The sequence below is a fragment of the Mauremys mutica genome, chromosome 4 (assembly GCF_020497125.1).
Source record: "Mauremys mutica isolate MM-2020 ecotype Southern chromosome 4, ASM2049712v1, whole genome shotgun sequence".
Taxonomy (NCBI): domain Eukaryota; kingdom Metazoa; phylum Chordata; order Testudines; family Geoemydidae; genus Mauremys; species Mauremys mutica.
In genome coordinates this window covers 60,181,115-60,208,430 of record NC_059075.1, presented here as the reverse complement: position 1 = coordinate 60,208,430, position 27,316 = coordinate 60,181,115, and the positions used below count along the sequence as shown (strand labels likewise).

Genomic DNA, 27,316 nt, shown 5'->3' with positions numbered 1-27,316 from the left:
TATACTGCATTTCCTTTGTCTAAAAAAAGGAATTATCCTTTCAAAGAAAGATCAGGTTGGTTTGGCATGATCTACCTTTTGTAATACCTCATTGTATTTTATCCCAATTACTATTTATATCTATGTCCTTAACTACTTTCTCTTTCAAAAGTTGTTGTAAGATCTTGCATACAATTGAGGTCAAACTAACAGGCCTGTAGTTTCCTGGATCACCCCCCTACCTTCTTAAAACTAGATACTATATTAGCAATCCTCCAGTCATGGGGTATGACCCCTGAGTTTATGGATTCATTAAAAATCCTTGCCCTTGATCTTGTAATTTCAAAGTGCCTGTTTCTTTTATATTCTTGGATGGAGATTATCGGGCCCCCTGATTTGGTCCCATTAAGCTGTTTGAATTTGACTTCTATCTTGGATGTGATCATTTTTACTTCCATATCCTCATTTCCATTAGTCACTTTGCCACTACCCCTTAAGATCCTCATTATCCTTATTGAAATCTGAGGCAAAGTATTCATGTAGGTGTTGGGCCATGCCTAGATTATTTTTAATCTCCCCCCCATCCTTCACATTTAGCAGTCCCACTTCTTTCCTCGTTTTCTTTTTAATTTATATGGCTGTTGAAGCTTTTACTATTGGTTTTAATTTCCTTTGCAAGGTCCAACTCTGCTTGGCTTTTGGCAGTTCTCACTTTTTCCTTGCACTTTCTGACCTCCAAGAGGTAGCTTTCCTTGCTGATCCATCCCATTTTTCATTCCTTTTAGGCTTTCCACATTCTCTTAATAATCTGTTTGAGATGCTCTCATATCCAGTTTGGTCTGCAACCCTGCCCTATAATTTTTCCCTCATTGCTTGGGATGCAGGCTTCAGATACTTTAAGTCAAAGTTGCAGAAACTAATTCCCTCCTTCACATTCAGATCCTTAAGTTCCTCAGTCCAGTTCACTTCCCTAACTATTTCTCTTAACTTTTAAAGTTTGCCCTTTTGAAATCAAGGACGCTAGTTGCAGATCTATTTTTGTTTATCCTTCCATTTAGTTTTAATAGAATTAGCTCATGATCACTCGAACTAAGGTTGTCCACTACAACCAGGTCTTCTATGAGGTCCTCATTACTCACCAATACCAAATCTAAAATATCACCTCTTGTTGGTTCACCGACTGTTTGGTGAAGAAATCTGTCAGCCATCACATCCAGGAAAATCTGGGCCCTACCATTATTTAGTATCACTTGTCTTCCGATCTATATCTGGGAAATTAAAGTCTCCCATAATCACACAAATTCCCAATAGTATTTATTTCATTCAAAACATTAAAGAGGTTTCTATCCTGGCGATCTGACTCTATAGCACACACCAAGTTCTATCTTGTAGCTTTCTTCCCCAAAGTGATTTTTGTTGTAGGAGCAGCAGTGATCTGTACTGTATGACTATGCTATGTATAACCTGTATGCGCAAGAGGTCTGTTACACTCCCCCCCCCTTTTTTTTGGTCTCCTCTCCCTCTTTAAATGCCTGTGAAGTGGCTTTCCCCCTCCCCCTCTCTCCTGGAATGCTTGTGGAATGAATGGGCTGGTTGAACACCTGGAAGATCAGAAGACAAGGTGTCTGGGACTCTAATTAGACAGCACTCACACACCCAATGCATGGACACTATCCGAGATGGAGTATGACCAACCAGATGTGGCCAAGTCATCTCTAGACTCAGGCCATGAGGAGCAGGTCCTCAAAAGGGGAAGGGGCCATGTGTTCAGGAGTGCGCTCACAAGCTTGTACCTCCCGTGAAGGCCCTTTGCCTGGACCGCCTGGCCAGTGGTTCGCCGCATTGCATTCCATCATGCCTTGGGAAGACTTACCTTAGTCACATCATCCATCGCTGTGCTGTGGGAAATTTACCTTGAAGAATCCTGATATCTCCAGTGCCGTGCCTGTCCTGGGAGTGCGAGTATGCAAGTGTGAATGACCCTCCCCCTTCTTTTGACTTAGCTATCAGTATAATAAAAGTGCTGCTTTCTGCCAAACTCTGGTGGGTCATTAGTCCTCCCTAAGCTTACTAGCTGGCCCAATTTCGGGTAACAATTTTGACCCAATTGACTGCTTTATCCATTCTATAACTTAATTTCTTTACAGTCTACCTCATCATTAATATACAATGCTACTCCACCACTTTACCTTTATTTGTGTCTTTCCTGAGCAACACATACCCTTTAATACCTGTACTCCAGTCATGACTATGATCCCACCATGTTTCTATTATCCCTATAATATCTGGTTTCACTTCCTGCACCAGGAGTTCTAGTTCCTCCATTGTGTTATCCAGGCTCCTTACATTAATGTACAAACATTTTAGTAGTTTCTGCTTGACTTTGCCCAGATTCCTCACCCAATTAGGTAAAATCATTCTACTGTCAGTATTGCCTACCTGTTGATGTCATTGGTGTTGGCACAATCTTTCCTCTTAATGTTAATCTTTCCTCCTACACCCTGCTGTTCCTTTCTCCATTGCTGTATTCTCTCTTTCTTGATTTTCCTCCTGGTCAACATTAGAATCAGGCATGGAGATTACATTAGCATCTCCCCCAGATTCCTAGTTTAAAAGCTCTTTTAATCAGCTGTGTCAGCCTCCATCCCAGAAGTCTAATTCCCTCCCTACTCAGGAGGAGTCCATCCCATGAGAAAAGTCCTCTGACCATTAATGTCTCCCGGGGTTGAACGTCCCAAAGCCCTCCTTATAGCATCACTGCCTGAGCCATCTGTTGATCATCATAATCTTGTCTCCCCTTCATTCTCCTCCTCTAGGGATAGGTAGAATTCCACTGAAGATCACCTGGGCTTCCATTTCTTTAAGGGTATTCCCCAGCCTGGCATAGTCTCCCTTGATATGTTCCATTGAGAATCTAATGCTATCATTTGTTCCCACATGAAGGACTATCAATGGATTCTTTCCTGCTCCAATATGGAACCTCTTCAGCCTTGGGTCCACATCCCATATCTTAGTTCTTGGCAGACAGCACACCCTTCTGTTCTCCAGATGAGCTCTGGTGACAGGCCTGTCTGTTCTTCTTAGTAGGGAGTCACCAATCACATTGACCTGCCTCTTCCTCATGTTGTGTGATTCTCTGGCCTTCTTCCTGATCTTGCTGACTGCAAATCCTCTTGTCTTTTGTTCTCCCTTGCAATCTTCTGCAAGTCCATCCTCTGTCCTCCTGGGGCTCAAAACTCTGGCTCTCTTCTTGTAGGATGAGCCACTTTTCTTTTCTTCCTTGCCCTCCCACCTTCTGTTACTGCTTGCTGTGCCCCTTCTTCATTTTCCAACTCAGCAAACCTGTTGCTCAGTGTTATTTCTCCTTCTCTAGATGGACTTTTCCTCTGCCTAGTTTGCATAGTTACATCTTCAACTGGCCACTTTCCTCATCCAGCCGTCTACTCTCACAGTTCTCTAGTCCAGCTTGCATCTGTGAGTCTTGAGTTTTCCCTTCTGTCTTCTCTCGCCTTCCCTCCATCATCTGCTTGAATCCCCTTCAAAACTCAACCATAGTTTCTACCTGCATCTCCAAAGCCTGGATACTCTCTTCCATCAGCTCTATCAGGTAGCATTTCATACAAAAAGCTCTTTTTGGGTACCTGCTCTAGGATAACGTACATCTTCATTGTCTCTTCCATTCTTTGGGTCACTACCACTACTTCCTCTATATCACTCATAAGCCTTCTTGCCTCACCTCCTGTCAACAACAACAAAACAAAAAAACAAACAAACAAAAAAACCATACACCACACACTTCTCTCCCAAACTCCCCTTACAAACTCACACTTGAACTCCCCTGTTTTCAGATGTTCCCTTGCTGCTTCACTGCCTTTATAGGCCCCTAATCAGAGAAACCCTGTCCTCTAATCAGGGCTCTGCTGTGATCAAAGGTTCTGCTTCTCTCGTGGCACACTGCCTCCTTCCAGCCTCTGCAGACTGAAGAAAAGAACAAAAAAAACCAAAAAAACACAACACCCACAAATCAGTAAGCAAGCGAGCAAACTCAAGAACTCACTCGCTGCCCTTAAGGAACAGGGGGCTTGCCTCCTCTCTTCTCCAACAGAACTCCCAGTCAAAACTTGCCAGGTTTCAGCTCTGTTTGCTGGCTCTTCTGCCATTGCTCCTTTGTGTGTTGTCTAGCTGCCCAACTGGCCATTCTGGCTATATGAGCCAGATATGGTTCTGCCTAGAGGTATTGGGTCTCCTGGGCCTGCGTGGAGAAGAAGCTGTGCAAGTACAGCTACAAAGCAGTCACAGAAACAAGGACATCCACGAGCAGATTGCATGGGGGAATGCAGGTGAAGGGGTACTGCAGGAATCTGCAGCAGTGCTGCTGGAGGTGTTTTAATTAATCCAATTTGGAAGTGAAATGATTATTTTGGAATGATTTTTTTCAGGGTAAAGTGCATGTGGACATGCATCTGTCGTGCAGATTAATTCTGCTTCTGGCAGTTCTCCTACTGCAGTTGCACACCACTCTGCTTTATGCCTGGATCAGCCTTTCCATTTATATATCTTGACACAGAGCCACCACCCTGTTTAAATGCTGGAGCCCAGCCAGGTGAACGCCTTTGCAATTCCAGTTTGTAGCAAGCGCATACACCCAGAATCACATACCCATGATAGTAGCCATGCCCAGTGCTTCTGCGTGGTCCTGTCAGGAGGCTCTGACCTTCCTTGCCCTCTGAGGAGAGGAGCATGTGCAATTCCATATGAACAGTAGTCACTGGAAAATAAAGAGCTGCAAGTTGCTGGTACAGGTCTGTTGCATCTTACGCGTATTTAACATGTGCGATTTCAGCTTTATGCGGTCAGCAAAAACAAAAAAGAAAAAACAATTTTAATACTGTACCTGTAGTGCGGGTGATTCCGCCCACCATACACTCAATGTAATTTTGACTATATGCGATTTTCACTTTACGCGCTGGCTGCGGAACGGAACCCCAGCGTAAGATGTGACAGACCTGTATAGCAAAGGCAGGAGAAAGGACACTTCTGGGACAAGGACTAATCCAGCTTCAAAGCAAAGGAGCTCCAGCAGAACTACAAGAATCTGAGGGACAAGAACATAACCTCCATTAATGCTCCCATAACCTGCTGATACTATGAGGAGCTGGACTGGATTTTTGCAAGGGAAGTCACCACCAAAACCTGACATGGGTTGCTGGGTAGTTTGGAGTTGAACACATAAGGGACCTATACAACCCCCAGGGACAGCTCTAGGAATCCGGCCGCCCCAAGCACGTCCGCACACCGCGGGGGGCGCGCTGCCGGTCGCCGGTCCTGCGGCTCCGGGGGACCTCTTGCAGACGTGCCTGCGGAGGGTCCGCTGGTCCCGCGGCTCCGGTTGAGCTTCCGCAGGCATGACTGCGGGAGGTCCGCCGGAGCCGCCTGCCGCCCTGCCGGCAAAATGCCGCCCCACGCATGCGCTTGGCGCGCTGGGGTCTGGAGCCGGCCCTGACAACCCCAGACCCAGACCATGAAGAAACTGCTGTGGGGAGGAGCTCTACTAGTGTTATGTGCTGTATTACAATATAACTGTATAGGAAGATTTAAACAACTTTCCTCTGGGTACCGTCTGAGCACTGCTATATTGGGTGGATGTGAGTGATGAGCTCCGTCCACCTGCTCCCCTGCACTTAGCATGCTCAAAAGTCTGCAGCAGAGACTAAGCTCCACAGAATTTCTCTCTTTGAAGTATCAAATCTTACAGCCACTGGCCACCTGTGCCAGCCTCCCACCCCACTTCCCCATGCCACATGAGTCTTCCTCTCCCTCCTGGTTGTCTGCATCCCTCTGTCCAGTGATGAGCTGCCAAAATATTAACAACAGGTTCCCTCCTCCTCACCTCACGAGGGGGTCGTGCCCCATCCAACCCCCTCCCCCCCATGTTCCTTGACACCCCCCCCAGAACCCCTGACCCATCCCCCCCTTCCCTGTCCCCTGACTGCCCCATCCAACCCCTCCTCTCATTCTTGATGCCCCCCCCGAGACCCCTGCCCCATCCAACCACCCCTTCTCTCTGTCCCTGCTCATCCAACCCCTGCTCATCCAACCCCTGCTCCTCATCCAACCCCTGCTCCTTCCTGACTGGCCCCCCGCCCCTATTCAATCCCCCTATTCCTTGCCCTCTGACCGCCCCGACCCCTATCCATCCCCCCACAATCCACCGAACACCCCCTCCCTACTCCCTGCCCCCTTACCACACTGCCTGGGGCCGGGACCGGGTTCACTTGGCTGGCCCCGGGACCGGTGCCACGGGGCCCAACTCCCTGGGCCGGCACCGGAGCGACTCGGCCGGCACTGGCGCTGCAGGGCCCAAGCTGGGCTGGGTCGGAGCCGCTCGGCTGGGACCAGCCTGAGCCAGGGGTGCTCGGTCGGGGCCAGAGGGAGCAGCTCAGGTGGAGCCGGACTGGGCCACGCGTGCCGTCTTGCCCCCACCGGCCTGCTGACCTGCCTGCTGCTTGTTTCAGGCTTCCTGCGAACTTCTGATTCGCGGGAAGCAGGGGAGGGGGAGGAGAAGGAGGGCGGAGCGTTCAGGGGAGAGGGGGAGGTGAGCTGGGGCCGAGTGGACAGCTGCCCGAGCCTTTGTTAAATTTAAAATCTTTTTAGAACCGGTTGTCCTGGAACAACCGTTCTAAAAAGGCTTCTAAATTTAACAACCGGTTCCTGCGAACCGGCTGGAGCTCACCACTGCCTCTGTCCCTCCATTCAAGATGATGGCTCTGTGGGGGTTAAAAAAAATCAAACACATTGCACAGCAGGCATGTTTATCGTAACAGCAGACACAAAAAAAAGCGATTGAAAAGGTACTTTGGCTCACAGTTTTACCAGTGCCCTGAGGTTTTAGCTACTTTTATATTTTATAGGTAAATTGCCAAAATTAGGCTACAGAGACATTTCAACATAGAGATTATCAGGCATTCATGGCTATTTTTAATCAGCCCCTCACAGGCTCGTTTACTCTTTGGGTTCAAAGTAATTATTGCAAGAGTCTCTTTATTTTGTAGTGCACTTTGTGCTGATCTGTAGGAGTTATAAAAAAGAGAATGCTCTGTTTTGGCGCACACACTGCGAGAAAATGTAGCCTTCCCTGGGCTGCTCATACAGGTAGTCTGCATCTGACAGAAGTCTAAGGGAAGCAAAAGAAGACAGGGAAAAGATGTTTGCTGACTTTGTGAGTGCACCTCATCAGTCAAGGAAGCAGATGAGCAGAGGGAAGGTTTCCCTTAGACGTGTGAGAGGCTCTCAGGGGAGCACCTAGTCACAGAAGAGAGCACATGGACAAAGAAAAGGACATGCAGGAAAGATTGCTGGACAGGATGCAGAGGCCAACAATTCTGCTGGAGAACGCTGTAGCACTATGTTCATGCTCTGCACCCAAAAGCCATGTCATGCACTTGTGAAGAACACAGAACACTTGGAGCCCCCTCACACTCCCTCAAATATCAGGCCCTTCTACGCCATTCAACTGCCCCATCCCACATTTTGCCCCTCCACCAATTCATTTTTGTGAGCCCATCAGTGGTAACATGCACTCTGCACTTTAGGCATGTTCTGCCACAGCTCCACTAATCTGAAGTTTGTACTGTTATGTTGAATCAATGAAGGTTTTTATTACTCAAAATGCATCTGAAAAAAATGTCACTGAGGTACAGCTCCCCTCAATCACACCAGTTCCTCATAAAATGTTTCCATCAGCACATCTCATTTCTTACTTTGGTTAAGAGACACCACTATACCCTGATCTCAAAGTACATTTTCCCTCATACTATCAATGCCTAGCAAAGTGTTTACAAACCCACATTTCATTCATTTCCTTGATTACAGTACATTGTTGTACCACTAGTACACCCTGGCCTACAGAAAGGAACACAAGGCGCCCCTGACCCTGCGCCTCTGAATCAGTTGGAATGCTCTGTAGGAGCATCATTTCTAGCTGCTCATATCATCCAGACTTCTTTTGGGAGCTCACCTTGGAATATTTAGCCTTCTTTCCCTACTGGCCGAGATTCCTCCATAGACTGACACACCAACTGAGGGGAGGTGATTTGTTCCTCCTCTTTTCAGGGATTGTTAGTTGGTTCAGCCCCTGGGACAGGCCAGAGCAGCCCTCAGAGGTGCTCTAGTTTGTAAACGCTCCCTCCTCATCAATGCCATGGCCTCCCCAGCGGGAATCACCAGGGCATAAGATTGGCACAGCAGTGCTTCTTCTTGCCTCCTCCAGCCCACCCAGATCTACTTCTGACATCCCTCTTGCCCCCTGTACCAGGGGTTTTTACAGGGGGGAACAGAGCTGGCAGAACCTGTTCTGTCCAGAGTGGTAGTGGTCTGTCCAGGGACAAATCTCTTATTCCTGCCTTTGGCCCTGTTGCATCCAGCACAGCTAGAGGCTGTGTAGGGCAAGGATGAATTTCTGCACTGGGTCTATTTCTGCTTTTTCTCTCAATGGTGTAAGAGGTAATTCTATTGAAATCAGTGCAGTTACACCAGTGTAAAGCCAGTGTGAGGGGAAGATCAGGCCCGGTAGGGTAAACTGCAGTTGGCTTTGGCCTGTTATTTACTAGTGTGACATGCCTAGTCCATGTTAGCTGTCAGAGACATATTGTCAGTGAATTGGTAGCTTGCTTACTAGCCTGCTCACATTCTCAAACATCCATAGAACTGTAATAATAACCAAGAGAACAACAGTCAAGCAAAATATAATCTATGGCTAGTAAACAGGAAATGCACTAGGTTGTTGGCAAAGGGCATGAATACAGAAAAGCTTATACAACAATACATCGTGCTTAAAGACAAATGAATGGCTTCATGGCAGAGGTGTTCATATTTACAAAGCTAATGTGATTCATTATTCAACAATCCTCTCTGAATTAATTTGCTTTATTTGATGAGAATTTTTTAAACATAAGCAGGAGGCAAAGCGGTGTTTGACTAAAAACAAATTAGCACAACACAGCTTCTGTCTCTGATTTCTACATAAAAACTAATTGGGGGATAGGTGGCGGAAGGTGATTTCTCCAGCAGTGGAGCTGCACACAATAAAATTGGGTACATTTGCTTGTACTTGATGTATACTGATAAACTCGGATCCTAGAAGTCCATTTGCTGAGGAAAAATGTGGAATGTGTAGTTTTTACAGAGAATCTTTAGGTTTTACATTTTGTGAAAAAATGAAAACAGGGTTTTACTGTATGTTTATCTGAGCCTCCATTATCCAGCTCTCTGTATTAACTGAACCACCAGCAGCCCAGATATTACTGGGCTAGGCAGGGGTGGTCCACCCAAGTCCCCACCGCCTGGGACAGCCTGCCAAGCCCCCGCCACCTGGGGCGGTCTGCCTGAGCCCCCGCCAGTGTCATTCCCAGGCCGCTGATGGTTCAGTTAATATGGAGAGCTGGGTAAAGGAGGCTCAGATATACAGTAGAACCCTGTTCATCAGTAAAACATTGTGTTCAGCTGATACCTATGTCTATTGTGGCTAGGGAATCTAAAGTTCATTGTTTCATTTTAATCACAGAAAATGAAGATTTTTGTTTTTTAAAAGATAAATTTGTGTGTGTTTTTTTTAAATCATGGAAAACTAGGATCCCTGCTGATAAATGAACTGTACTATTAGCATGGCATGTACATGCTCTTAGAATACTTGCAGGTTTCTAGTGGTTATTCTCTTTTCTTAACCAAACAAACAAATGCTTACCTACCAACAAATGAAAAAAGGTTGCTACTGTGTATTTAAATAGCCCAAATCAGTATAATTAATGCATGAGCTGGTAACTGTGTATAATAATGATAATAAAGCTTTGCATTTCTATATGTTCTTTCACCTGAGACTCTTGATGGGCTTTACTAACATTAAGGAATGAAGCCTTACACTTCATTGGGATGTAAAGAATTATTATTATTGTCATATTGTGGCTGGGAAAACTGACGTACGCAGAGATTCAGGGACAGTACTTTCAGACGTGACCTCTGACTTTAGGTGCCCAACTTGAGACACTTTGGGTCTGATTTTCAGAGTTTGAGTACTCATGTCGCTCCAGAAGCAGAGGCCATGTGTGAAAATTTTTGCCTGCATTGTTCTGATTTCCCTTTATGCATCAGGCCTGCAACAGGACAATAGAGACATACTGTAACAAATCCACAGCAACCTGGGCCTTCTTGATTGTCATCTGTGCTGCACATTATGGGGATCCAAACACTTCACAACAGCAGTAAGGCACAGTCATAATTTGACTTCTATATTGAGGGGAGGCAGGGCTATGCCTGTGGGGGGGCAAATTCTGTGCCTGCCACAGGGGCACCATTTCAGATTTTTTTTGGGGTGTGTGTGCGCGCGCGCACCCCTTTAGCCATGATTCTGGGGGCTACTGAGGCAACTGAAAACTGTAGTTTATTTGCAGATAATATCTTAGAAATTATCTAATTCCTGTATCAAGAAAGAAAATTAAATAAATATTAGACTCGCTCAGCTCTAAAACTAACATGTTCTGACATCTTGTGGCAAGTCACTTCAGGGACACTGATTAGGTTTAAATTGTAATGTATATTCTTACTCAGATACTCTTACTAATGTCAGAAGGGGCCCATCATGATCATCTAGTCTTATCTCCTGCACAATGAAGGCCACAGAACCCACCCACTCTTGTAATAGATCACTAACCTCTGGCTGAGTTACTGAAGTCCTCAAATCATGATTTAAAGACTAAGTTACAGAGAATCCACCATTTACACTAGTTTAAACCTGCAAGTGACTCATGCCCCATGCTTTAGAGGAAGGCAACCCCTCCCCCAGGTCTCTGCCAATCTGCCCCAGGGGGAAATTCCTTACTGACCCCAAATCAGTTAGACCCTGAACATGTGGGCAACACCCACCAGGCAGATACCTGGGAAAGAATTCTCTAGTAACTCAGAACCCTCCCCATCTAGTGTCCCATCTCCAGCCATTGGGGATTTTTGCTACTGGCAGTCGTCGATAGGCCACATGCCATTGTAGGCAGTCCCCTCATACCATCTCCTCCATAAACTTATCAAGCTCAGTCTTGAAGCCAGTTAGGTTTTTACCCCCACTAGTTACCTTGGGAGGCTGCTCCAGAATTTCACTCCTCTGATGGTTAGAAACCTTCCCCTAATTTTGAGCTTAAATTTGTTGATGGCCAGTTTATATCCATTTGTTCTGGAATCCACATTGGTGCTTAATTTAAATAACTTCTCTCCATCCCTGGAATTTATCCCTCTGATGTATTTATGGAGAGCAATCATATCTCCCCTCAACCTTCTTTTGGTAAGGCTAAACAAGCCAAGCTCTTTGAGTTGCCTCTCATAAGGGAGGTTTTCTATTCCTCAGATCATCTAAGTAGCCCTTCTCTGAACCTGTTCCAGTTTGAATGACTTTCTTAAACATGGGAGACTAGAACTGCACACACTATTCCAGATGAGGTCTCACCAATGCCTTTCATAACGGTAGTAACACTTCCCTGTTTCTACTGGCAATACCTTACCTGATGCACCCCAGGACCGTGTTAGCCTTTTTCACAGCTGCATCACATTGACTCCACATTGATCCTGTGATCAACCAATACATCCAGATCTTCCTCCTCTGTCACTTCCAACTGATAAGTTCCCAGCTCATAGCAAAAATTCTTATTGTTAGTCCCTAAATGCCTGACTTTGGACTTTGCACTATTAAATTTCACCCCATTTCTGTTACTTCCATTTTCAAGGTCCTCCTCCATATTGGCAATACCTCCCAACTTTGTGTCATCTGCAAATGTTATTAGCACACTCCCACTTTTTGTGCCAAAGTCAGTAATAAAAATGTTAAATAAGATTGGTCCCAAGACTGATCCCTGAGGAACTCTACTCGTCACCTCACTCTAGCCTGACAGTTCACCTTTCATCATGGTCTGCTGTAGTCTCCCCTTTAACCAATTCCTTATCCATCTTTCAGTTCTCATATTAATCCCCGTCTTCTCCAATTTAACTAATATTTTCTCATGAGGAACTGTATCAAATGCCTCACTGGCATCCAGGCAGATTAGATCTACTGCATTTCTTTTGTCTAAAAAGTCAGTTATCTTCGCAAAGAACTTTGTTACTACCTCCTGAATACAACAATTGAAACAACTGTAGAAAAATCTACAATTACTCTCTATCATTTAAGCTATTTTTTTGCAGCTCACCAAGCTTGGAACAGATCATTTAACTTTAGGACACATCCTAACAGTCCTTTCTTATCTTAACCACCTGTTAATCACTCTGTTTATAAATAAAATTCTGATTCCCTGCCTCAGGGGTGCAAGCTGGAAGCAGCACTCTCCTGTCTCCGCTACAGAACTCATTGCATTGCAAACTCCGGCTGCCTGTCTGAGGCTTGCAGTGGGGTGGAGGCAATGCTCTCCCCATCCCCAAACTCTGCCATTGCAGTCAGGATAGAACTCCAATCCTTCTCTGAAAGCACAGGCCCCTGCTGAAGAGTCTCTGGGTCTTTTTATCTCTAGCTTGCTTCTTGCTTGCATATATATATACCTGTCCCTGGAAATTTCCACTACTTGCATCCGACAAAGTGGGTATTCACCCACGAAAGCTCATGCTGCAAAACGTCTGTTAGTCTATAAGGTGCCACAGGATTCTTTGCTGCTTTTACAGATCCAGACTAACACGGCTACCCCTCTGATACTTGGGTCTTTTTGTAATCACGGGGTGACTGCAGCTTCAGTAGACACCTTTGAGTTAGCTTTTGTCCAGCTGGCTCAGGGCCTTGAGTGAGAGGCTGTGGCAGCAGGTGCTTCAGGGCAGCCTCACACCATGAGTAATTACCCCGGGCTCTGGGTGGGCTCATACAGCCCATACTGACGTGCATGCTGCTGGTAGCTTTACCGCTCTGGGACCTGAGCTAGCTAAATTAGCACTAGTTTGATATGTCTGCTTGAGCTGCAATCACAGCCTGCGATTATAGTATCTAGGGAGACCTGCTGTTAGCAGCATAGGGCCTACATCATAAATCATTCTGATTTTATCCATCCAGCTAGCCTGCTCTCTGATTAGGGCAGCACTATGGCTTAATAGATGGGACATGGAGTCAGGAGACCTATGTTCTAATCCTTGCTTTGCCACTTACCTGCTCTGCATTAGCTTGGGCAAGTCCCTTGACCTCTCTGTATTGCTATGTCCCCTCTTACCATCTAAACAAACATAACAGATGAAAGGTAAGTTCTGCAGGCCAGGGATTCTCTCTTAGGACTTGTCTACACAGGGAAATTTGCTAGTATAGCTGTAGTCAAGGCTTAAATTCAGCTGGCCCAGAGCTGTCTGGGGGCAGAGCTCTGAAAATATTTATTTACCAACCCCCCTGGAGTTTTTATAGCATGATAGGGGAGAACCTCCAGGAAAGACTTTGTAAGAATTTAAGCCCTGGCTTATAATACTTATAATTATACTGGCTTGCCTACAGTGGTACTGCAGGAACTTTTTTCCAGGTTTACCTTTTGTCTCTTTGAAAGTGGTATAAATTAAGTCACAAAAAAAGGCACTTTTATTCCAGGATTAGAGCATCCACACTGGAGTTATACCAGCACAGAGTGGTATAATTATACCGATTTAGCTAACAATGGCCACATTATATAGTTACACTATAAACTTTTGCTGACATGATTTATGTTGGTATAAAGCCACTTCCATTCATATACTGCCTGTGTGTGCATACTTGGCTGCTTGCTTCGGTGTGAACATACTCACCAGGAGGGCTTGTGTCCAGAGGCACCGAATTTCATTTTTCCAGGTGGGTGTTCCACCCCTGCTCTGCCCCTATCCCTCTCCTTCCCTGAAGACCCCACTCTCACTCTGCCTCTTCCTGCCCTTGCTCCACCCCCTCCTATGAGCACACCGTACCCTTGCTGTGCCTCCTCCTGCCCCCGCTCTGTCCCCTCCCCTCAGTACCTCCTGCCAAACAGTGCTGACGGTATGCCAGGGTCCAGGGCAGTTTGAGATGCAATGAGTGGCGATCTACTGGAATCCATGGATGCAAACATAAGTCAGGTGTGTATTCTTTCTTCCATCAGGCTGAGTGGAAGGTGCATCAAAACAGCAGATACTGATCCTGTGCTGATACCCACTCAGTGAGCGGCTCACCCGCAGGCTGCAGTGTCATTCATTGACTAGCCCCATGCTGGAGGGTGGCTATTAAAATCAATGTTCATGGATGGATGTTGTGATTTTGATAGGACTGGGGAGGGCCACTGCCAGTTGAGCAGCTTACACACATTTATTATCAGCTCACCAACTTGATACTGATCACACAACTGTTGTCCATTGTTGGCAGTGCTTTGGCTATGTCTCTTAGTTTCAGCCTGATGTAGTTGGCCATTCCATGTTTCGGATGGTTTTGGTTGGTGAGAAGGATGTATCCTGGTATCTTGAGGCTGATATCATCGCAAGGCTGCTGATGGACAACAACATCAATGTCAAGAAACTCCCATTTCAGAAGACAACTCAGCACAGATCCAGTTAAATATCAACTAGTGACTTGTACAGTAGTTAATAGAACTTGCTTCAAAGTGAATCCCAAAGAGAAACAAGGAAAAAATCAAAATGATAAAAAAACAAACCAAACAAAAAACACACCTCTTGCATTTCATGGGGAAGAACAAGTGCAGGGCAATAATTTGTCATTTCTGTCTGATGGCATATCTTTGAAAGGCTGAGAGCTTTTGAAATGTATTGATTGCCATGGTGACTGTAAACAGCAAAGGTCACACCATGTACTTATTTAACTGAAATGTGTGTTTTGGTTGTTTGTTTGGATTATTTCTGAAGCCCAGTGTACAGACAACATAAGACCAACACACAGAAATCTGTGGATTTGCATCTGGCGCCTGTACCAGTGGTACTGCTTGTATTTAGTTTAAAAAACACAACAGGAGTTTTGTTCTGATTTGAGAGTTCCTGGAATAATGTCTGAATTTAGACTTCTTGGGAACTAGTCAGAGATGGTGTTTTCTCATTCTCACGTGGCTTTGCCTGGTCTCTCAGCCAGGGACTTGGAAGGCTACCATGAGGTAGGTTTGTGTGGTGAAAGTCTTAAATGGATTCCTTAGAGATGTACACACTATTCATGATCCACTGATTTAAAAATAAATGATGAAACCCCCATAAAGTCCACTAGAAATCCAATTGCACTGTCTTGCCTGAAATACATTTCTTCTGTACTTACCAGGATTTCCAGCTTTGCTTCTCTCAGCTTCCTGCTGCCCAAAACCACAATTTCTCTTATTCAGTGGAAATACTGTATTACTGTCACTGACACCCTGTTGAGGGAGTGGTGCAGGCTGGAGAGAAAAAGTGGTAGGTGCTAGAAGTTGCCAGGTTGGCCACCTGGGCTGACTCCATGCTACTGATTCAGATCTGGTACTGTACTAGGTGTGGTGTTACTGTGGCATTCAGAGAACGAACATAGTCTCCAGAGTGTGGGAGCAGGCAGTTGGTTTTAGATAAGACTGAAAGATTGACCTGAATTAAGATGCTCTGTATATATGTTAACTATGTATCTAATAAAGACTGTTAAGTTACTAGCACTGAATTATTAAGACTAGTGGATTACTTGAATATAAAACACCAAATAGTACCTGGAGTGAAGGAAGTGATAAAAAGAACTGGAAGATGTTTAAAAAACAAAACAAAACACACCACAACACACACACACACACACACACACACACCAACAAAAGCCACACAACCAGAAGCAAACTTGAGGTAAGTTACTCAGAAGTGAAAAACAAGTTTCAATTAAATAAGATGGATCAATAAAGATGTTGAGAAATGCTGCAGAAAATTGGAAGAGGTTTAAACAAGAATTTGATTTATTTTTGAGGCCATCAGGATCTACACATAAGGAAAATGAATAAAAGATTGCTATTTTGTCTTTGAATATTGCAGATAATGAAACAAATTTGGTATATAATGCACTGGCACTTAATGTTAGAGAAAGAGCTGACTATGAGTTTGTCTTAAAAAAAGAGGAATACTGTTTATCAAAAGGAAAAGTAACATCTGAAAGATTTCATTTTCACTCAAGAAGTCAGATGGAGGATGAGACTTTTGAGATCTAAAAGATAAGAAGTCAGACATGTAATTTCCAGAATCTGAGTCAATGATAAAAGATCAAATTGTGATGGACATAAAAAAAAGATAGTGTAATAGAAAGACTGTTTGAAAAGCCAGATCTAAATCTAGAATAAGCACTGAGAATTTGCCAAACTGCTGAACTTAATCAACAAATGATTGCATATTTTAGAAAGAAAACAAACTGATGTGAATATAGACTTAATAAGAAAAAGTAAAAACAAGTCTGGAGAAAAATAGAGTGAAACTACAAAAGTTAAAATATATGATCATATGAAATAATGTTCTAGAAGTGGAAGGAGGCTCCAACCTAAACAATGTCCAGTATAGGGTCAAACTGGTCATATCTGCAAAAACAGCAGCGCCGACATTCCAATCTGTGTGTGTGGGGGTGCTTCACCCCCGGCTATGTGCCAGACCCTGCCCCCACTCCATCCCTTCCCTCAAGCTCCCACCCCCACTCCGCCTCTTCCTGCCCCCTCCCCTGAGCTCACCCTGCCCTTGCTCCTGCCCCTTCAGTGCCTCCTACATGCAGTGGAACAGCTGATCACAGCTTTGGGAGGCCCTGGGAGTGAGGGGAAGGTGTTGATTGGCAGGGCCACTGGCAGGTGGGAGGTGCTGGGGGTGCTCAGCACCCACCATTTTTTCCTTGTGGGTGCTCCAGTTCTGGAGCACACACAGAGTTGGTGCCTATGGCAAGAAACAAAATCTTTCTAAAAAAATTTGTAGACAAGGAAGTCAGGAAAAATTTAGAAGTATATATTTCATTTGAAATTCTCCAAGAAGATACTGAATAAAGAATACAGAGCTGACATAATAGATGAAGAAAACTTATTTCTGGGTATACTGAAACAGAGTCACTCTGTGAACTACCAGTTACACTATCTACTAATGGAATATTTATTTTGTATGCAATAGATTAGTGGCACAAGCTAATATAATTTAGAAGAAATTATAAAAATGTCTAAAAATACAACAACTTTTATTGAGTTGCCATGATCAGCTGTGCTGACAAGCTCTCCACACTGATCAACCAGGAAATGGGAATTCAAAAGTTCCCGGCGCTTGAACAGGGGAGGGGCTGTTTCCTGTGTACCTGGCTGCTTAGCAGCCGAGTTGAAAACGATCCCCAGAGTGGTCACAGCAGAGTATTGTGGGATACCTCCTGGAGGCCTGTGACAAAGTGGGAATGTTCTTAATGTTTTCTCTGAATACTGTGTGGGTGCCTCAGTTTCCCCTATGCATTTCTCGAGTGTCTAGGGGTGTGTGATTGTTGCAGAGCCCTAGGGGGCCAGTGTGATCCTGTCTGCACATAAAAAGAACAGGAGTACTTGTGGCACCTTAAAGACTAACAAATTTATTTTAACATGAGCTTTCGTGAGCTGCAGCTCACTTCTTCGGATGCATAGAATGGAACACACAGACAGGGGATATTTATACATACAGAGAACATGAAAAGGTGGAAGTATGCATACCAACAGGCAGAGTCTAATCAATTGAGATGAGCTATCGTTAGCAGAAGGAAAAAAAACTTTTTGAAGTGATAATTAAGATGGCCCATAGAAGGTGTGAGGAGAACTTAACATAGGGACATAGAATGGCTGACACCCTGTCTTCTGGCAACTAATGGCCTGAGCCCCTCCCCTGCAAAGTTGCCAACTAAAGGTGTTGAACAAAGAGATCAGGTGACCTCCTGGCCCAGGAGAGAGACAAAGGGAGAGGAGGGGCTGGAGAATTTTCAGTTTGGAGCTGGCTGGGAAAATCGATGGGAGGCCAGACAGACCTCCTGGCCATAGGCGCCAACTTTCTCCAGTGCCAGTGGGTGCTCGTGCCCTCCCGCCCCTTTCCCCGCCCCCATTCCAACCCCTTTCCCAAAGTCCCTGCCCCAACTCCACCCCCTCCCTGCCCCTATTGGATCCCTTCACCAAATCCCCACCCCGATCCTGCCTCTTCCCCCAGCATGCTGCGTTCCCCTCCTTCCCATTCCCTCCCTGCCCTGTGAAACAGCTCTTTTGCAGCACAAGCACTCTGAGGAAGAGGGGAGAAGCAGGACGTGGTGGCGTGCTCGCCAAGGAGGTGGAGCAGAGGTGAGCTGGAGCGGGGGGGGGAGGGGGCGGGGAGCTGAGCACCCACCAATTTTTTTCTGTTGGCGCTTATGCTCTTGGCCTCCCCTAGCGTGCCCCTGTGCCCCCCAAGATGGACCTGACTGAGGGAGTTGTGTGGTCTGTACCTGCAAGACCTGTCTTGAACTGTGTTCCTGTCATCTAAATAAACTTTCTGTTTTACGGGCTGGCTGAGAGTCATGGTGAATTGCAGGAAGCTGGGGGTGCAGGGCCTTGTCTCCCCCAAACTCCGTGACAAAGCCAATTCAATTGACTTACACAACGCTGTGTCCACACTGTCTCTCTGTTGACCCATGAGCATCAAATTAAGTGCTATACTTCTTATGGAGGTGGAGTAATTAAGGTGAAGTAACAGGCGATTTAGGTCAGCAGAAGGGACCTGGCAGAGTAGATGCATACATTAGGTCACTATAAGGCAGCTTCTGTCTACCTAAGTTTGTAGTGTAGACCAGGCCTGAGTGGGTGAATTCATTAACGATAGAAAAGAAAGATGGATCTAAACAGAAATGCAAGGATCTAAGAGATTTAAGAATGTTAATAGGGAACATTTAAAAATACCTACCAGGGAAGAAATACTTGGACAAATATCAGGAGCAAAGTACTTTTTTTACTTTAGATGCTTCAAATGGATTTTGACAAATACCACTGGAGCAAGAAAGTCATTTGCTGTGTAGGTGTCATACACTTTTTAGACATTTGTGTTTTAAAAGATTACCTTTTGGATTATGTTTGGCTCCAGAGGTGTTTCATAGAGCAATACAAAAGAATTTTGAAAATCTAGATGGCGCCAAAATGTACACAGATAACATAATATGGGGAAGAACTTTAGAAAAGCATGATATAAGATTAAAGCATTATCTAGAGCAAAAGAATCAGGATTGAAACTTAACAAAAATAAATATAAATTTAGAGTGCAAGAATTAACATTTATAGGAGAAAAACTGACCAGACAGGGACTGCAGAGTGATCAATAATGAATACAAACCATTGATAATATTGCTTACTCAAAAGATAAGGAGTTGTTACTGAGACAAGAAGGGAGAGGTCATATTTTATTGCAACAACTTCTGTTGGTGAGAAAGACAAGTTTTCAAGCTTGCATGGAACTCTTCTTCAGGTCTCCTAGAACACATACATGTCTTCCAGGCCTAAATAAAAGCTCTATATAGATCAAAAGCTTGTTTCTCTCACCAACAGAAATGGTCCAATAAAAGATTATCTCAACCACTTTGTCTCTCTAATATCCTGGGACTAACAAACACATCTATAACATTGTATACAGATGTCATTACAGAAATTGTTGGGTCTGGTTAATTTTGTAGGAAAAACACATACCTAACCTAGCAAAAACAAATTTAAGGGCTTTACTTGTAAAAATGATCAGTGGAAGTGGGACTGTCAACATCAACAAGAATTGAAGCAACTTAACTAATAAAAATAGCTCCAGTATTAAAATATTTAATAATAACAGACTTGCAAAATTGTCTTCAGATTCATCTAAACAAGACCCAGGAGCAGTTTGATTACAAAAGTATGGTGATCCAAGGAAACCTGTTGCTTATGCATCTTGAGCATAAGAAGAAATGAAATTTCAGTAGGTTTAAATAGAAAAGAGGCTTTGGCATTAGCTTTTGCATGCAAAAAAAATTCGCATTTATATCTGGTAGATCTGTACTGGCAGAAACAGGTCATAAACCATTAGTTAATATTTTTAAAGAGGAACATGACAGACATTCTGCCTCAGATACAAAGCTTATTTTTTCAGTTGTACTTGAATATCATCCAGGCAAGTCATTAATTGTTGCTGATAACTCTTTCCAAATCTTATGATGTAACCAATATAATGGAAGATGATGATGTGGTACATGTAGATGTACTTAAAAATTGTTTCCTATATCAGAAAGAGTATGGTGGAATTTAAGTTTGTGGTTCCAGGGAGCCTAGGGGTGAGGAAGGGGGAAAAAAAAAAAAGAAAGAATAAGACTGAGAATATATTATTGCCCTTGTATAAATCCATGGTACGCCCACATCTCAAATACTGTGTATAGATGTGGTCTCCTCACCTCAAAAAAGATATTCTAGCACTAGAAAAGGTTCAGAAAAGGGCAACTAAAATGATTAGGGGTTTGGAGAGGATCCCATACGAGAAAAGATTAAAGAGGCTAGGACTCTTCAGCTTGGAAAAGAGGAGACTAAGGGGGGATATGATGGAGGTATATAAAATCATGAGTGATGTGGAGAAAATGGATAAGGAAAAGTTATTTACTTATTCCCATAATACAAGAACTAGGGGTCACCAAATGAAATTAATAGGCAGCAGGTTTAAAACAAATAAAAGGAAGTTCTTCTTCACGCAGCACACAGTCAACTTGTGGAACTCCTTACCTGAGGAGGTTGTGAAGGCTAGGTCTATAACAATGTTTAAAAGGGAACTGGATAAATCCATGGTGGCCAAGTCCATAAATGGCTATTAGCCAGGATGGGTAAGAATGGTGTCCCTAGCCTCTGTTTGTCAGAGGATGGAGATGGACGGCAGGAGAGAGATCACTTAATCATTGCCTGTTAGGTTCACTCCCTCTGGGGCACCTGGCATTGGCCACTGTCGGTAGACAGATACTGGGCTAGATGGACCTTTGGTCTGACCCGGTATGGCCGTTCTTATGTTCTTAAATCCTGGTACCAAAACTCCGATATACTTTAGTGGGGCCAGGATTTCATCAATGGACTTCCTGGAACCACAATTTTAAATTCCACCAATGAACTCATTCTGTCATCCTTCTGAAGTATATAAACTGAGTCCCATGCAATTTGCAGTACATGGGTCTTTCCAATATGATCTTAAATTAGGGGTGAGATTGTGCTTTGGGTTTCCAAGAAATTCAGCACACACAGGAACAGGCCAAGAGGAAAAAGGACGCTTTGGATTCTGGAATGTTAGGGAACAGCATAATTTAGGCAATCCAGGGAGCTGCTCTAAGTTACATCAACCTTATTGAGGCTGTTTATGGGAAACTCTGAAACCCAGAGCTGCTCCAGAATCTCTATAGCACTTTGTGCTACTGTCTCACCTCCTCCTGCACCTGGCATTCTTCCTACATGGGCACCTGCAAGAGGCCTCTGGAGGCCAGGCTACGGTAGTCCTATGAAGCGCCTGTGTTGGGGGAATTCTCCCCAGGGCACCAGGGCCAGCTTTAGGCCAATTCAACCAATTCCCCTGAATCGGGCCCCACCCAAGCCCCAGTACAGCATACCGGCAAGAGCTGGCGCGCTGTACCAGGGTGGCCTGGCTTCCTCAGGGGGCAATTTAAAGGGCCTGGAGCTCCCAGGCCCTTTAAATTGCCACCAGAGCCCCAATGCTGGAGCCCTGGGGTAGGGCTGCGGGACTCTCAGGGCTATTTAAAAAGTCCAGGGCTCCCATTGCTTCTACCACCCCAGCCCTTTAAGTAGCTGCTTGAGCCCTGCCACTTCCCCAGGGCTCCCGTGGCTATTTAAAGGGCCGGGGCGGTGGAAGCAGGGGAGCCCTGGGCCCTTTAAATAGCCCCCAATCCCCGGGCTGCTGCTGCTACCCCAGTGGGGGAGGGAGGAGGAGGGGGCACTCACCATAAAGGGTGGGCTATACCCCCTGTACCCACACACCCTGCCTGTAGCCAGCTACTGCTGCACCCCGTGCCTGCACCAGCCCCGCACCCCCTGTCTTTCCTGCACCAGCCCCACACCCCCTGCCCTGTCTCCAGCCAACCCCTGCTGCACCCCCCTGCCTGAAGCCAGCCAGTCCCACACTCCTCTGTCTCCTGCCCTTACAACCTGTCACACACCCCCTGCGGCCCTGTCTGAAGCCAGCCAGCCCATGCCACACAGCCCGTCTCCAGCCAGCCCCGCACACCTTGCCCTGCCTGCAGCCAGATCCTACGTCCAGTCAGCCCCTGCCCTGCCTGCAGCCAGCCCCATGTCTGCTGGTACATCCCTTAAATCAGAACTTTTTATAGGGAACTGGTTGCTAAGAACTGAAAGGCTTTTTTTTTTTAAACATGTTTTTTTAAAAATTCATCCCTGCTAGGGACCCACTGAAAATATTCGAATTGGGCCCCGCACTTCCTAAATCCGGCCCTGCAGGGCAGCAAAGGTCTGCCAGAGCATAATACAGGGGCTGTAGGGAAGGGGAGAGTCCCTGCCTAGCTCCTATCTGCTCTTCTAGCCCAGAGTTGGGGGAGGTGGGTGCAAATGTGAGCGCTCTTCTCCTTGGGGTAGCCAGTGATCTGGCCACGGCTATTTAGCAGCTATTCAGAACACTAGCCATTCTTCAGGACCACCCCAAATCCCAAACAAATACACACAGAATTTGGCCTTGGATCAGTCACAGTCAGTGCACAACTGAGCACTCTGCAGTACCTTAGCATAAGTCCATCCTTCAGGTCAAGATGCCAGTTAGGTCATGGTTTAATTTCAGCTCACATTACCACCACATTTGTTTTAACAATGTGTAATTTAATGAAAGTCTAATTACTACAATCAGTGGCATTAATATTATCAGTCAGCATTCAGCAGCCATTCAACACCCAATCAAGGTCCAAGTTTAGATTTACCTTTGCAAACAACTGAAATCAATGCAGAACAGTTCTGCACCTTTCTTTAATCATGTTGAATAACTAAATTGCTTTAATACTCATTAGGGATAATCTGAGTTAATTCTGGCTAAACCCACACATTTCTAAAAATCTTTAGCCACACATCAGCAAACTGCATAACCATCACAGATTCTCTCTTCTTCCTTGAAAATGTTAGAAAAGACTGAAAGCTGCTTCGCAAATGAAAGCCTGGGTGACAAAGTTGTTTATTTCTCATCTGCCAGAGAGGAGCTAAGTTTGGACCAAATGAGAGGTCACTGAAAAGGGAGAGAGGGAAGAAAATGAAGCTTGATCAATGAATCCACACACCTCTCAAAAGAAAAGATTAGGCAGGCTCTAGCAAATTGTGGCTCCTAAGGCTTTATGATTGTCACTGGGTATTAGTCACTAGACTTTGCACATTATTCAAGTGTTGATAACTTTTCCCGTGTTTTGCAACATTTAAAAAAATGTTCTGAAATGTGTTTCCTCTTGTATGAGCTGAACTCCTTCCCTACAGCTTTAAAAATGGAAATGTGTTGATCTGGATTGGTTGGAATTCAATACAATTTATCATTTGTGAAGGTGAGAGCATAAAAAAATCACTCAGTCCATTACCATTTTTATTTCCTGAAGTCACTCAATATAGATCCCCAAAGGTAGGGCCACTTTAGCCTTCCATTATAGATGATGTCACATACAGTGTTCAGTTTCCCCTCAGCAGGTGTGAGGAATGGTAATAAACATAGCTAGCTCCCCAATGGCAGCATTTACAACATGTGCTGCATCTGTTAATCTACCTGCTCTGAATGTCTGCTGCAGGCTGGAGCGCACAAGTGCACTGCATGTGGAAACGCAAGATCAGAATAAAGAGTGCAGGGAAACCTGATCTTGCATTAAGGGGAATGCTGCTGCATGGCCAACAAGCTCCTCATGCCTAGCATAGGAGAATGGCCAAAGCAGGGAATGATTTCATGCGGAGGATCCACTTAAGCTCACATCTTCTCAGAAACAACCCTCCTCTGTCCATAGCCTAGCCTGTTTTTACCCTGTGCAGAGTCTCTTTGGAGTGATCAAGTTGTACAAGGGAACAGAGCTTCATGTCCAGGTGTTAGACTAACCTTAGTGCTTAACTTTTCTTGCACCCACACAGTCTCCACTCACACAATGATTGTGCTGCACAATGATTTGCTACTATATGGACCCTCCAGATCTCCTTTTACAATGGAGCCATGGTAGGGAAAGGCATGGCTGCTTCTGGCATAGACTTAAGTCAAGTTCAATGGAGGCCTCACCCACTTCCCTCCACTAATCTCCCCAGTACACAGCTCAGCTCCTTGAGGTGGGTGCAGGGATGATGATTTGGTCGTAACTGAAAATGGACTGAAGTATAGCTCCAAAAGTTCTCTTTTTTAAAGGTTGTCTACTTGGCAGTAATAGAAATTAAAAATAGCAATAGGAATTCAGGGGTGGAACTAAGGAAAAGAACATCTCCTCCCAGACCTGTACCATTCATGCTACACAGGTCATCTACACATCCCCTGCAGAGGGGTGTTGCAGGGCAGGGCTCAAGGTCTGAGGGCATGCCTGGTCTGCATATTTTAGTACAGACTTTTCATGTTGGTCACCAGCCAAATTTTTTCATTCTTCCCTCATAGGTCATGTTTTCTAGACCTTTAACTATTTTTGTTGCTCTTCTCTGGACTTCCTCCAATTTGTCCACATCTTTCCTGAAATGTGGTACTCAGAACTGGACACAATACTGCAGTTGAGGCCTAATCAGCACATAGTAGAGCAGAATTACTGGTTGTATCTTGCTTACAGTACTCCTGCTAATACATCCCAGAATGATGTTTGCTTTTTTAGCAACAGTGTTACCCTGTTGACTCATATTTAGCTTGTGATCCACTGTGACCCCCAGATCCCTTTCTGCAGTCATTTCCCAACATGGCTCTGGAGTCTGAATTAGATTCTTACCCAGAGAGGCCATCCCTCCAGAACTGGACTGAGGCACTTTGACAGCATAGCATGGAGATATGTGCCTAGCCACTGTCTGTGGGCTATCTTGTTTTGGGATAAGAGGACCCATATTTCCATTACTATTGCTCTGGCAGCTTTTGGTTTTGTTTTAAAGTGGCTGGGGAAATAAAAAACTTTATTTCAACATGTCTGTTACGCAAAGATTTTGTAAATCTCAGTGTGAAGAGACTTCATGACTATTTAAAAATCTAAGAAATCACACCACTAAGGTGGGCAGGCTGCCATGCAAGGGTGGGACTAATGTGTGGTTCCCCTGGGCTACTTCTTCCCCCTACCTGTTTGTAGGGCTTCATGCTCAGGGGTACTCAGCAGCTGGCAGGTCCAGCAGCTCCTTGGGGTATTCACCTAGCAACTGCTCCTCCGGGGGCAGGGGTTGGTACAGCTTGATCCTTGGTTTAAGAGCCAGTAGCATCCTACTCCTTCCCTAGCTCTTGCTCAAATGAGCTGGCAGTTCCACCTCTTATACTTCTTGCTCCACCCCTCTGCTTCCAGTGAAGGGATGGGCCCAGCCTGGCTCCTCCCACCAGGGGGCGGGGAGTGGTTCCTCCCTGTCTGCGTGGGAGGGAGGCCTCTCCACCTCAGTACATACAGCTTTTGAAATAGATGTCTCTGTGCCTGGAAAAGACGCTGCTTGGTCTTTCAGGATTCTGTTCACTAGACTGAATGCAGCTGCCATACATTGGCAAGATAGCATGTGTGTGGGAAGTTTGCATGGCTGCTGCCTGTATTTTACCTGTTCTCTATTTAACTAAAGGACTTCAGTCTCCAGCAGCTGGATCCTGCAAAATACTGAGCACTCTAGCCCAATCCAGGAAAACATTTCAGCATATGCTTAACTTAAATCACATGAATAGTCCTATTGATTTCAGTTGGACTGCTCATGTTCTTAACTTTAACCCCCCCCCTATTTTGTTGTTGTTGTTGTTGTTGCTGGATTGAGCTAAAGTACTTGATCCTTGCAGGATTGAGCCCTGGGACTTGCGAGTCTGGCTCCTTTCATGAGCAATCAATTATTTTTTTAAAGGAAAATGGTAAATGTGTGGGCAGAGTCAATCAAAAGAATAAAATATCCATCTGATATTTCAAATCCTAGCCAACAGTTTTATTAATATTTTAAAGAGCAGATGTTACATGTGCAATGCAAGGGCAGAACACCCCATGTTCCTCTCTTTGAGAGCTGCCACTGGTACAGAAGGAAGGAAGAGGGCAAAAATGGAGTGCACTTTTGAAATATTTCTAGTGGACATATTAGAACCCATTTTTTCCCTAAAGAAAACATGCAGGTGTAAAAGCAAAGAACAAAGGGCATTAGGTAAAGAGGCTGAAGGTGGGATAAAGAGTTTTACAAACCCTTAGTGACTCAGCACTAGTTTTCTCAAACTAAAGTTATTTTATACATTGCTTATTTCCAAAGCCAGACTTACAGAGAACTAGACTCAAGGGGGCTGATCCTACTCCCATTGATATCACTTTGAAATTTGCCATTAGCACCAAGGGCAGCAGGAGAAGGCACAGCGATTGTTGTCTTTACTAGATGGCAGGCCGGATTGTTCCCTGCCTTGAACCTTGAGTAATTATTTACACCTGGGCAAAGAGGGTATAAAACAACACTCCCAGCATCAGTGAGTGGGAATTTCTAGGCTGGCGGCAGCAGCACTGCAGTAGGGAGTAGTGCACTGATGCTATCAAGCTTTTTCTACCTGGTTTAGGCAACATGTACAAAATGCAGCCATTCCCCCCTGAGAAAATGGATCAAAATGGCTTCTGTTAACCCTCCTAACCACATGGATTTAGCCAATCAGGGAAGCAGAACCCAAACCATGTCACTTATATGACCAATGCAAATAATCTCAAAACTTTGAAAAAATAATAGGAAAATTCATTGTAAAATTTGCAGTCATAAAAAGTGTGTGAAATTTAATTTTAAAATCATACAAAATTTTGCAAAAGCTTTGTGAACTTGAAAACAGCAACTTTCAACAACAGAAGTCACTGCAAATATTGTGCTCAGCTCTAATCACCATTCAAGATGCTCCAAATAAAATGCACTTACATATCAATTAATCAGAAAGGTATAACAGAGTCTCCTTACAAATTACAGGCCCTGATCCTGAAATCAATTAAGTTGTCATCTGCCTATCCAATTCTGATTGTAGTATCAGGGCCACAGTTTTCACTGGAAAATTAAAAAAAACAAAACAAACAAACAAAAAAAACCCAAACAAGCAACATTCATTCTAAGAACAGGCAGCATGCTGAGGTTTTTTTCCTACACACATTTACATTATTTGTAACATGTATTTAAAGTCAGATACAGGAGAGAACAATTATGACAAAACAGGGTACTATACACCTCTGAAATCTTGTGTGTCCTAAATATATTTTGTACTGGAAAAGCACCTGCTGCAC

General features: G+C 44.6%; 1 long non-coding RNA gene across 1 annotated transcript; it reads right to left on the bottom strand.

The window, feature by feature from the left end:
• Positions 1-3,508: 3,508 nt before the first annotated feature.
• Positions 3,509-5,032, bottom strand: LOC123368076. Its single transcript, XR_006578680.1, has 3 exons — positions 4,874-5,032; positions 4,639-4,747; positions 3,509-3,957 (listed from the first exon to the last, which is right to left on the bottom strand). It is a non-coding gene; the product is annotated as an uncharacterized LOC123368076 (long non-coding RNA).
• Between the last annotated feature and the right edge of the window lie 22,284 nt (positions 5,033-27,316).